At 35.3% G+C, this 12279-nt stretch overlaps 1 non-coding gene across 1 annotated transcript; it reads left to right on the top strand.

Moving 5' to 3' along the window:
• Positions 1-3041: 3041 nt before the first annotated feature.
• Positions 3042-3148, top strand: LOC141715453 (small nucleolar RNA R71). Its single transcript, XR_012572216.1, has one exon. It is a non-coding gene; the product is annotated as a small nucleolar RNA R71 (small nucleolar RNA).
• Positions 3149-12279: the final 9131 nt, after the last annotated feature.

Here is a 12279-nt window from a genome sequence, read left to right as displayed (position 1 = left end):
TAGTTATTTGTTAAGATTATTGTCATGCCAGCTTTTTAGTCAGTTATTGTTCATACATGTTTTTGCAATTTTGCAAGTATGTTTCCAGTCCCGAAAAGGGTTGCAACAGATGTTATGTTGTGCATGTTTGGAAGCATTTTAATCCAATGACTTGTTTTATCTACCTACCTCTTGTAAGTCATTGTAGGTAATTAAAAAACTTAAGTTATTTATTTTCCTTAAATTATGTAATTTTAACAACCCTTTTTATTTTAATTGCCAAGATGTTTCAAAATTATGAGAGATGTGTATTTGTTTTTTGTTATTGTTCTTGGGTAAAAAAGAGCATGTATCTTGGATAAAAAATGAGCATGTATCTTGGATAAAAAAATTAGATTGTCCTAGTATACATCTAAAATTGATTTATTTTATACTAGTACCTTGTATATAATGTAAAATTTGTGCACTATTGATTAAGCTTTTTCTGATGCATTCAATTTGATTTAATTCATGTCCTAACTCCAACAAATAACTAATATTGCAGGTAACAGGATGTTAAGTTTGAAGATGGAAGAGATGGAAGGGAAAAGGAGGGGAGCTTAAGATCTCAATTTCTTAATTAAAAAATGAGTGTTAAAAATAGATTTGTAGCTACAATTGTAATTCTTCTTTATAAATTTTGAATAGTAAATTTTAATTTTATTTGTAATTTTTATAATAGGATTAAGACACAGTTTTATTTTAACAATACTAATTGATTTATTTTAAATGAGTTTGATCTAGTAAACAATTGTGTGAAAGCCATTAAAAATTATTTAAACCATTGTATGTCTTACTTTATAAAATTATTTTTTTCTAACAATATCTTGGTCATTACAAAAGCTGTTGTGAGCATAGCTGAAACACAATACCCAAAAAATAAAAAACTTGTTGCCTAAAGTATTGTTTTCTTAGTAAAAACCATTGTGTAACTAGATGAAATATATACATAAACTGCTGTAGGAGTCAATTCACATAACACTATTTTTAACTATTGTGCCTCTAAATTGTTACAATGGCTAAAAAACTATTGTTTGTAGAATATTAGAAAGGGTCATATGCGTTGTGTGAATAAAATGAGACAAAGGCTTTATATTCAGTTGTGTGCTGTATTTGTTACAATGGTGCATAACCATTGTATGAGTGCTAAACACACCGCCTCCTGGATAGACAACGAAAAATTCATCTTTTAGACAACGGTGGAAAATCATTGCCTGATTCAATATTTCTTATAGTGGTGGGCAGTTGAATCGCCTAATTCTGACGCCAAAATAAGATTCATCAGAATTTTTTCTAGAAGCTGTCTGAGGGCCCGCCCAGGAGAGCTGGGCGGCCGCCCAGAGAGCCTGAGCGCCCGCTCAGGAGAGCTAAGCGGCCGCTCAGGGCGCGGCTAGTCGCTGATTCCGCTGAAAAAGCCTTTTTTGAGTGGAATTTGACGATTTTAAGGGTCCAGGTCCACTAGGGGCGTATATATACTTAAAAAAAGGGTTTTCATCATCCGGGAAGATTGGGATACCAAGGAGAAGACCTAGAAGCACAGAACAACTCTGAAAAAGAAGATCCTTGTTTTCAACTTGTGATTCTTTGAATTAGTTGTAACTTTAGATGCTCGTTTTCGTTCTTGTTGAACCTAGATCTCGTTTATTCGTACTTTGATTATTATTCAGTTTATTAAGACCTTGTTTTATACCATGCTTTCATTGGAACCCATGGTGATGATGAGTTCGATTATGAACTAATCGTTGTCATGGGGTTCTAGCGGATTTACTTATGGATTTCAATAATTAATTTGTTCCGATATCTTGGTGTGTGGTGATTGATTGATATCCTGGTATTGGTTGTGCTTATCATCTTATATGCGTAGCTAACATATAAGATAGCGTGTTAATCTCTATTGAAGCGACAGTGAATAAAAAGGTTTAGAACTTGCCATGCTAGCATAGGTTCATGTATTGTATGCATGATTAGTAGGTAACTCTAACCGTTTTACTTGCCCTATGTAATCATTATGGATAACTTGTGCTTAAACCGTTATGTTGTCAAATTCTATAGACATATAGGGTCTCAATATAATTGGTGCCTATTCAACTTCTATCTCTTTTATGGATGTCTGGTAGAATGGTACTCGTGCAACGAAAGTTGGCGTTTATCAGTTTCGTGTTATCTGATTAGTGTCATCACCATCACATGTTAAGGTTAAGAATGAAAAGGCTATTGAATGAAGTATTTAATGAAGTTAGGATCCCATGTTTGTCATATATAGTAATTCAACCTCAATTCTCTTAGTTAATATTATTTAGTATAATCTCTTAGTTTAATAAAAACCCAATTTGTTATTTGTCTTAGCATTGAGCGATAACCATACATTGTTGCATAGGTGGATAAATTGAACTTAACCTAAACCAGTCTCCGTGGGAACGAATCTGATTTATATCTTATACTACTTGCAAACGCGTATACTTGCGTGTATTTTAGCGCGTGTTTTCGCCCTAACAATATTATGGTTGTTGAAAACCAGGGGGTTGTACTGCTTTGCTGGATACTGTTGATAAGGCTGCTGAACCGCATTCTGAGTGTTGTTCCAACTAAAGTTAGGATGATTGCAGTTATTAGGATGATAGATGGCTGGTACAGGTTGCTGCGATCTCTGAAAGTTACTCATGAACTGAGCTTATTCACTAGAAATGGCATACTGATCAGTCTCATGGGCACCAGCACAAAGCTCACAGACACTAGTGATTTGATTAACCCCATAATTAGCCAACGAATCCACCTTCATCGTCAAAGCCTTAAGTTGAGCAGCTATAGCAGTAGTTGCATCCAACTCCAGAGTTCCTGCTACCTTGCCCTGAGTTAGTCTTTGAGAGGGATTCTGGTATTCATTAGCAGCCATCAGTTCAATTAATTCATAAGCTTCATCATAGCTTTTAGCCCACAAGGCTCCTCCTGATGCTGCATCAAGCATGGGTCTAGAAGTAGCGCCCAATCCATTATAGAAATAGTTAATGATCATCCAGTCAGGCATCCCATGATGAGGACACTTCATAAGCATTTCTTTATAATGATCACAAGCCTCACATAGAGATTCTCCAGATTGTTGAGCAAATTGAGTAAGTGCGTTTCTGATTGCAGCAATTTTCGCCATAGGAAAAACTTTAGTTAAGAACTTTTGAGCAAGATCCTCCCATTTGGTGATAAACCCTGGTGGTAGAGAATGTAACCATCACTTAGCTTTATCCTGCAGAGAGAATGGGAAAAGCCTCAACTTAGTAGCATCTTCAGAAACTCCATTAAACTTAAAAGTATCGCAGATCTCGATGAAATCTTTGATGTGCATGTTGGGGTCTTCTGTCGGAGAACCCCCAAACTGAACTGAGTTCTGTATCATCTGAATCATGCTCGACTTGATCTCAAAGGTATTAGCCGAGATGGTTGGTCGAACAATGCTACACTGAATATCATTGATCTTCGATTGAGAGTAGTCCATCAAAGCCTTTGGATTCGCTTATGGTTCTCCCATTGCAACAAGAGCTTCATCTTCTTTCTCAACTAAGATCTTTTCTTCAGCTTTCTCTCTAACTATTACAACTTCTTCCTCAGCTTGATCCAGAGTTCTCTTACGAGTCCGAGAATGCGTATGCATACAAGCTCTCTAGAGTACCTGAACAAAACAAGGAAATGGATAAGTAACAATGTCCGAGTCACTGAACTTTAACTGACTAATGATGACAAACACATAAACTAAAAATTAACACCGATGGTCCCCGGCAGCGGCTGCCAAAAACTTGTTAGTCGCTACGCACGCGCTAAATTACACAGCAAGTATACGCGACGCAAGTAATATAGAATAAATTCTAGCTCGTTCCCACATGGATCAACTTAGGTTAATTTCAATCAATGTATATATACAACACTAGTATGGTTATTATCCAATGCTAAGACGAATAACAAATTGAGTGATTTATACTAAATTAACTAAGAGATTATACTAAAGAACATAAACTAAGAGATTAAAAAGGTTTGAATAATATATGACACAAACATGGAATTCTAACTTCATTAAATACTTCATTCAATAGCCTTTTCATTCTTAACCTTAACATGCAATGGTGATGACACTAATCAGATAACATGAAACTGATAAATGCCAACTTTTATTGTACACATACCATACTACCAGACATCCATTAAAGAGATAGAAGCTGAATAGACACCAATTATATTGAGACCCTATATGTCTATAAAATTTGACAACATAACGGTTTAATGCACAAGTTATATCTTGCGATTACATAGGGCTAGTAAGATGGTTAAAATTACCTACGAATCATGCATATCACATACATGAACCTATGCTAGCATGGCAAGTTCTAAACCTTTAAATTCACTTTCGCTTCATTAAGAATTAACACACTATCTTATAAGTTCACGACGTTCATAAGACGATTAAGCACAACCAAAACTAGGTTATCATACAATCACCACACACTAAGGTATCGAAACAAATTAACTAAAGAAATCCATAAATAAATCCGTTAGAAGCCCACGATAACGATTAGCCCATAATCGGACTCATCATCAACGTGGGTTCCGATAAAAACATGATATAATAAACGTAGTCTTTATACTTAAATAAACCAAGTACGAAATAAAAGTAAAGGTTCAAAAATAAGAAAACTAGTATCCAAAGTTGCAACTTAAAATAAAGAATCACAAGTATAAACTAGATCTTTTTCGCCTTGGTTGAATTGTTCCATACGGTCTTCTTACGCCTTCTCCTTAGCTCTGGTCCGTCTCCTTCTGAAAAACGACCTTAAATTACATTTATATAGTAGCCCATGCAAAGTAGAAGTCTTCTAGATCAAAATCAGAATAGAAACAGAATTTTCTTTTCTTCGACCTGGCGCGGCTGCGCGCTGCTTTAGCGCGGGCGCGCTGACATTCTGCCTTCCCGGCGCGACCGCGCACTTCTTCAGCGCGGGCGTGCTGTGCCTCTGGAAAAATTTCCAGACTTCTTCCTTTCTTGCTGATTTGAGCTGGTCTTTCATGGGCTTTTATTCTAGACACTATCCTAACACCAAACTAGCACTAAAACCATACTAATTCACCTGGTTACCTGGTAAATGCCTGAAATACAAAAACACTACAAAAAAACATTTAAAACACTAACAACTTGAGTGCAAAATATCAATCCAAAGCTTTATGGAGCGTTATAATGTGTCATAAATGCCACTTAACACTTTGGAGATTATCAGAATGATGAAAAGAAAAATTAGAATCATATATGATTTGGAAAGTATGTGGTCATAGAACTCGGAGCTAAGTCTCCAGGGCATTTGGGGTAAAGACGATATTACCAACACCATATGTTAATTTTGATAACACGAGCCTTGTTACTCGTAGTTCTTTATAGGTTGCCCATGAAGGGCCATCACATGTGAGAACCATGAAGTCTAATTATTAGTATATAGTTGGGGTATTGACCCAAACTAGTTGAAGGTGACATTTTACCAATAAGGATATGAATATCGTATTACTAACGAATTCAGCAGAGATAGTGTCTGATATATCCCTAAGGATTTTTTAATTACATTAAGGAGGATTTGAATATAATATATGAATGTTATTCTGAAATAAGTACACTACATGATATTACTAGTGCGCTTAACATGTAAGGTTATGATGGTTTAGCTCAAAAATCAAGAGCATCGAAAATCGATGGCATGGCTACAATTAAATGGCGTAAGATTACAATGCGCGATGGTTCAATCTTAAAACCTTTTAAAAAGGATAAACTAGTTAGTCTAGAGCGGAATTTTTCGGTAGATATGATGTCAGAGACCACGTATATATACTCGTAGACCTCTAATATATTCGGTAACGTATGTTCAATTACACACACATGCCACCGAACTTATGGACTGCATTGAGATCCCTGAGAGATCTCTTTGATATGTTCCCAGGGGGAACTGGCCACTTGTAATTAGGAACGGATGCGTGTAGCAGGCCCCTATAGGCCTAACAGATGCTTTTGGAATAATTCTGAGTAAGGTCTTCAAGGTAAAATACTCGGATGACAGATATGCGTGTGAAAGTCAAGTTAGTAAGTGACGTTAAGATGATGTTGAGGGAGACAGTAGTTGAAACATGGAATTTCGAAAACAAAGAGATGGAATCATCCTCTGGCGGATAATGATGAGGGTTAGGATAATCAATAAATTATTTTGGCATATACTCACCGTCACACTACTCCCTCCAAACTGTTGATCATTCGTATTGCCTTGATAAGTCATATCAAGCAATCCTTTTAGTTCCCTACTTTGAACTTCTGATGTGACCATCTTGAATAGTCTTTCTCAGCATCAGGACTTGTTCAATTTCTTTGGTTAATCTATGAACTTTCATTCATAGATTATGATCTTCTTGTTCAGCTCAGAGCTATTTATACTTTATTTCAATTATCCACGGAATTTTTAATGAAATTTCCTCAATTCATCGATGAATATTTATAATGAATATCCTCATTTGATTCTTCTTTCACAGTTACGCTTCTCAGTCGAGATTGTAAATATCTAACAAATTGTTAAAAACATGGATGATCTAATAATCTATGAATTCCTCAGGAATCCTTTTCTTCTATTCGGAATAAGATTGGATATTGAACTTTGAAATCATAGTAAGGTTATCAATTTGATATTGGTATTCCGAATTCAATTCTATTTGAGAATATGATAAAGTATGTGAACGAGGGCACCTCTGGAAAATTTGGAATTTTTTTTTCTTCTTACACTGAACATGAGATAAAGGTTATAGTCAAATTGATCAAGGATTATGATTGAGAAATCTATTATCATCAAAGAAAGGCCAATATGGTGGCTGACACTTTAAGTAGGAGAAGATATATTGAGGATGACAAATCTCAGAACAAATAATGAGGAGGATCACACGAATGAATTTGAAATAAGACAATGTGAAGAGAACACTTTATTACGTAATAGGAAGGATTAAATACAACTAGAAACTAAGAGGATACTAGTCATGACCGGATATAAAAAAGGGATGTCATTGAGTAGATAAGTAAGTACTCGACATGGTTGAAAATGAAAACAGAAAGGCGAGGATTAAAATTTTGGCGATTGCGACTTGTAAATGACCCATATGGGAGTAAAACTTTATTATAATAAATTCTAGAGTAGGATTATCAAGAACCAAGTAAGCCGTCGTGCTATTTTAGGATTTTGAGTAATAGATTAAATAAGACCTCTTATTTTATTATGCAAATGATTAATCTACGCTCTATAAAATTGTTATAAACATGGAAGAGATAATTGGTGACAGAGAGACCCCATGACAATTGTGCCACGCAAGGACCAAAGACTTAATTTCATAACTGGATTATTATCCAAAGTATTTTATGAAAAATAATGAACAGAGGCACGACTTAAAATTCTCAAATCGACAAGAAGAGCGAGAGAACTATCCAGACCGTTGAAGATACGTCTAGCGGCCTGCCTTTTGTTTCCAACGGTTAGGAGAATCGCCTATCGTTGACAGAAAATTCATGTAGATATACTTACCACGCTAGCATAAAGAAAATAACCGATGATATCCCTTATGAAGGAAAACATGGAAGAATGAAGGATCTTATATTTAGAGCTGACTGATGGCAAAGAATATCGTACATGCCGTTTAAAGGCCATTGGTAGCAGTTCCATGATTCTAAACCATATCAATCAATTGCGTATAAAATGGCGCTTCCTTCAAGATGGAAACAGGACCACGATGTGTCTTACATTACTACAGAAAGAAATGTTAAATCTGGCGCTAAGCGTGTAACAGGAGAAGAGCGTGTAAAAATGCAACGAGAACTTCTTACATAAAATAATCGACATAGATGATGTGCCGAAATGAGCAAATGTCAAGGAACGAAACTCTAGTAAGAGTGATGGAGGGGAAACAGATAAGTTGAAGGACCATTCCAAACACTAGAAGATGCGCTAATAGTCCATATTATAGATTTTTAAGGAAGATGAAGTGACCGATTGACGTTAATCGAATTACCGATAATAATGAGTTATCATGCGAGCATTGGAACGGCTACAAAGCTTTGTAAGGAAGAAAAAATCGTTATCCCTTAGGTTGGGAAGAAATTGGTAAGCGGAGGATACCGGACCATAGTTGAGTCAATAGACCGAAGAAATTCCTAGAACTTATCAGGACACGACTAGTGGCACCCCAGGATGAACAATAAAGATATACAGACCAGGACTATAAAGACAGAAAATACGAAGTAACGGACTAAGTATTGTTGAAAGTGCCTCCCGGGGAGGGAGTGATGAGATTCTAAAGGAAAAGAAATATTGAACCCAAGGTTTATTGGACCAGTTGAAATCTTTAAAGGACTAAAAAAGTTGGCTTATAAATTAGCACCATCGTCGAACGGTCACCAAGTTTATAACGAGTACCACGAATCGATGTTAGGAAATTTAATCATCAACACCAGACATATGATTAAAAATGAGCTAATAAACTTGCAGCCAGGCTTAGGGTATGCGGAGCAACGTGTAGAGATCATAAGTCTACAAGAACGAGTACTCTGAAATATATTTGATGGATTAGTGAAAATTTTATGAAGAGATTCAATACTGCAAAGTCAACGTGAGAACTCGAGGTGGTCGTGTGAGAAGCATATCCCTGCATATTTCTAAACTGATTCCGGGACGGAATCCTTTTAAGGGGGGAAGACTGTAAGAACCCAATTTTTTGACATCGGTAAAAGACCTTTATGAATAGTAATCTTGCGGTTTAATAAAAACTTTTGCGACCACACCATATACGAGTTTTTAATTTAAGATTCTGAGTTGATATTGTGATTATACGTACCAAATGAGTGTATGTAAATGCTATTAGTTTTCGAAGAAAACGAACTTTGAAAAACGACCGTATCTATGAACCATAAAGGATTACGAGAATCATAATATAATTACAAATTTAAAATCCTACAAATTCAAATCCAAGTATGATACTTCAAAACATAAAGAACGTATAAGAAAGGATTTACACCGCGAACCGTTTACGAGAATTTATTACGAAAACAAATAAGCGACCGAGCAAACGAGTAAACGAATTATGTATCAAACCAAGCTAACAATAAAAGCTAACTATGGTAAGAAACTAACTAACAATAATAGCTAACTATGGTAAGAAACTAACCATGGTCAAGTAACCAAATAGTAACCTAGACTAGTTAGAATGATAACCTAAAGGCTAGTAATAGTAAACCTAAAGTTTAAATTAAGTAGAATAGTAACTCCGAAAATCTATATTTGTTTTCTTGATTTTGATGGCATGATTTAGGATCCTTAAGCACAACCAATCCCTCTCAAGGTTCAACCATAAATAAGAGAATCTCCCAAGCTACCAAGAAAGGTATAAACCTTCATCCAAACTTTGTTTAAGTTTTAAGTTTCAAGAAAAGTAAGGATCTTGGATATAAGTATGGTTTTGATGATTGATTTGATATTATCTTGATGTTTAGATAATTAGTTTTAAGGGTGATGATTGTTACCTCAAGAACATGATGTTCTTGAGAGGAGTTAGTGTTGATATGATGATTTGATGATTGTTGACGGTGGTATAATGATTTAAGACGTAAACGAAACTCGGATCGTAATCGTAACCTCGTTAAAACGAACAAAACTCAACTTAAGTTTCTGCAGAAATTCCCGAATTTATAAACTGTAGTTTCTTAAAAAGTGAGACTTGATTATGATAGAAAATGTTATGAGGATCTTTTAGGCGCTTGAATCACTTGATTTCAATTTACGGATCAAAAGTTATGACTGTTTTAGTAAAAGTGATTTACGCGACAAAAACTGCTACAAATTACGAACTTTATAAATAGAAATGATTGGCTTAAAACTATTTAAAAATCATGAAATTTTAACAGAGATTAATTAATATAGTTTATTAACTTTCATAAAAATTTCAAGTAAAAACATTGATTTTTCAATTTTATAAAAATGTCGGAGCTGAGGTCATGCGGCGTACGAACGTCAAAAATAACCCCATGTTAGAAAACTGCCACTTCGGGATTTTCACCCCTGTTATCAGAAACTCATTTTTATATAATGTGTTCTAAATTTTTTCTAGATCTCCCACAAGAAAATGGTGTATCAATTGAGTTAACGGTTTGAGAGATATCGATGTTTTACTGAAAACGGTTTGAATAGTAAAATCTCGTAGTTCACCGAACTTTTGAAATAATTTTCACCTAATTAAATTCATTTTATCAAAATGAAACTTTTATGATAAATATTAAAATCGCTCAAGAAGCTCTTTGAGGTGGTTTCGTATTAAAATATTAATTTTACGATTTATTAAAAATGTTAGAGTGTGAGTCGCGTAATAGTAACATTCGGTAAATTCAACTCTAGAAGGCTACTTTTGTTAGAGTTTATACTGAAATATTCGTTTGAAGTATATACTTTAATAATAAATTATTTGAGAATCTTGAATGCATGTTGTCACATAGTCTGTATATTATATATTGTAGACAATCTAGTATCAAATGGGATAGCAGAAGATTAGATTGTCAAACTCCTTATATAATATAATAAAGGTTCACAGTCTAAGTGGTATTAGACAAACCACTGGAACGGCTGAAGTATTATTTAGAAATAGTTTATCTTGACTATTGAATAATACATGTATACTTTGTGTATATTGAACGGGATCAAAATAGAAGAATAATTGTTTCTTTTATTCTGACAATAAAGAAGAACTAAGATTCCACGATATTATTATTGCTTAGGTTCTTAATCCGAATGTAGTAATGACACTTGTATTTAATGCACATGCCTTGATTCATACATTAAGTAATTTATTTTAAATTACGAAATTTATGTATTCGGCAATCACATTATATACAGAGTGGGATATTAACTATAAAAGGAAACCGTGTCCGAAAAATATATTCGGATGATGATGTCCCCTTGAAAGCTCATAAAGATAATTATGCTTTAGTCCTGCAGGCAGATTTGTTCTTGCATAATTATAAGGTTGAGTGGATGATCAAGGATAAAAGATATTGATTAAATTAATTGTCAGAAATTAATTTAATTAATGGACATGCGATATCTTAAACATGGGGAATTTATAAGTAATTAATATGGGAGCCGAATTAAATAATTAATTTACGGAATTACGAAAGGTAGTGCAAATAATAATTCTTTAGTGGATTGAATTAATATTTAATGACATTGGGCTTGGCCCGGAATGTCATTAGAAGGCCTGTCCTAATGGTCCATGATCCCTACTGTAGCCTATAAATATTCTCATTCTCCTAAAGCTAGGGAAAACACACAAAAAAAATGAAATCACATCCTAGGGTTTGAGAGAGGCAGCTGTTTTTCTCAAGGAGTCAGCTAGGGTTTTGAAATTTCGGAGCTTTGGGAGAGGTACACCTTGGGAGATCGAAGCCCACACTTCGTCCAAGGAGAATCAGGGAATACAGTAGAAGACGTGGATTTGAATCGCTTGCACCGTAGGGATTATGGTTAGTGTTCTATTCATACTCTTTTTATTAATATCATAAAATGCAGGGCCAAGATTAGATAGATCCAACAAGTGGTATCAGAGCTTCAGGTTATAAACGGTCCATAACAATCTTAGATGGGCTCCAGAAGTGACCTGAGAAGAGGCAGATGGGCTTGCCCCAGAATGTGCTCAAGGAAAAGGCAGACGGGCCTTCCAGTATGTGCCTAGGGGGAGCAGATAGCCAGATGGACTTTCAGTATGGGTCAAGGGGGAGCCTAGTCACACTATCAAGAGGCAGATCCGACAGGTGTCGGGCCCGATGTGTGAGGGGGAGATTGTTAGGAGTTGCCCACATCGTTTGTTGGAGGGGAAGTTTGCTATAATTAGAATGAGGCCTTTTGGGAGTGACCCAAAAAATAAACCTGTGCGGGCTCAGCCCAAAGCGGACAATATCATACTAATGTGGAGTTAGGCCTGCTCAGCAAGCCCAATAATTGGTATCACGAGCCTGGTTCTAGGTTGTGCGTTTTATGATATGTTGTCAATGTCATGATTATATATGCATGTATATAGTGGTATGCTTGTATTGATTCTGTGATGCAGGTTATTATTCACTATTATGGCCATGTTTTAATTATGTGTTTGGATCCCACGTGGTTTAATCGTGGTTATTTTGTTATGATTGGATTCCACGTGGTTTATCATGGTTTTGTTGTAAATCAC

The sequence above is a fragment of the Apium graveolens genome, chromosome 3 (genome assembly GCF_009905375.1).
Source record: "Apium graveolens cultivar Ventura chromosome 3, ASM990537v1, whole genome shotgun sequence".
Taxonomy (NCBI): domain Eukaryota; kingdom Viridiplantae; phylum Streptophyta; class Magnoliopsida; order Apiales; family Apiaceae; genus Apium; species Apium graveolens.
Note: the sequence above shows the minus strand (reverse complement) of the source record. Positions and strands in the feature narration are given on the sequence as shown.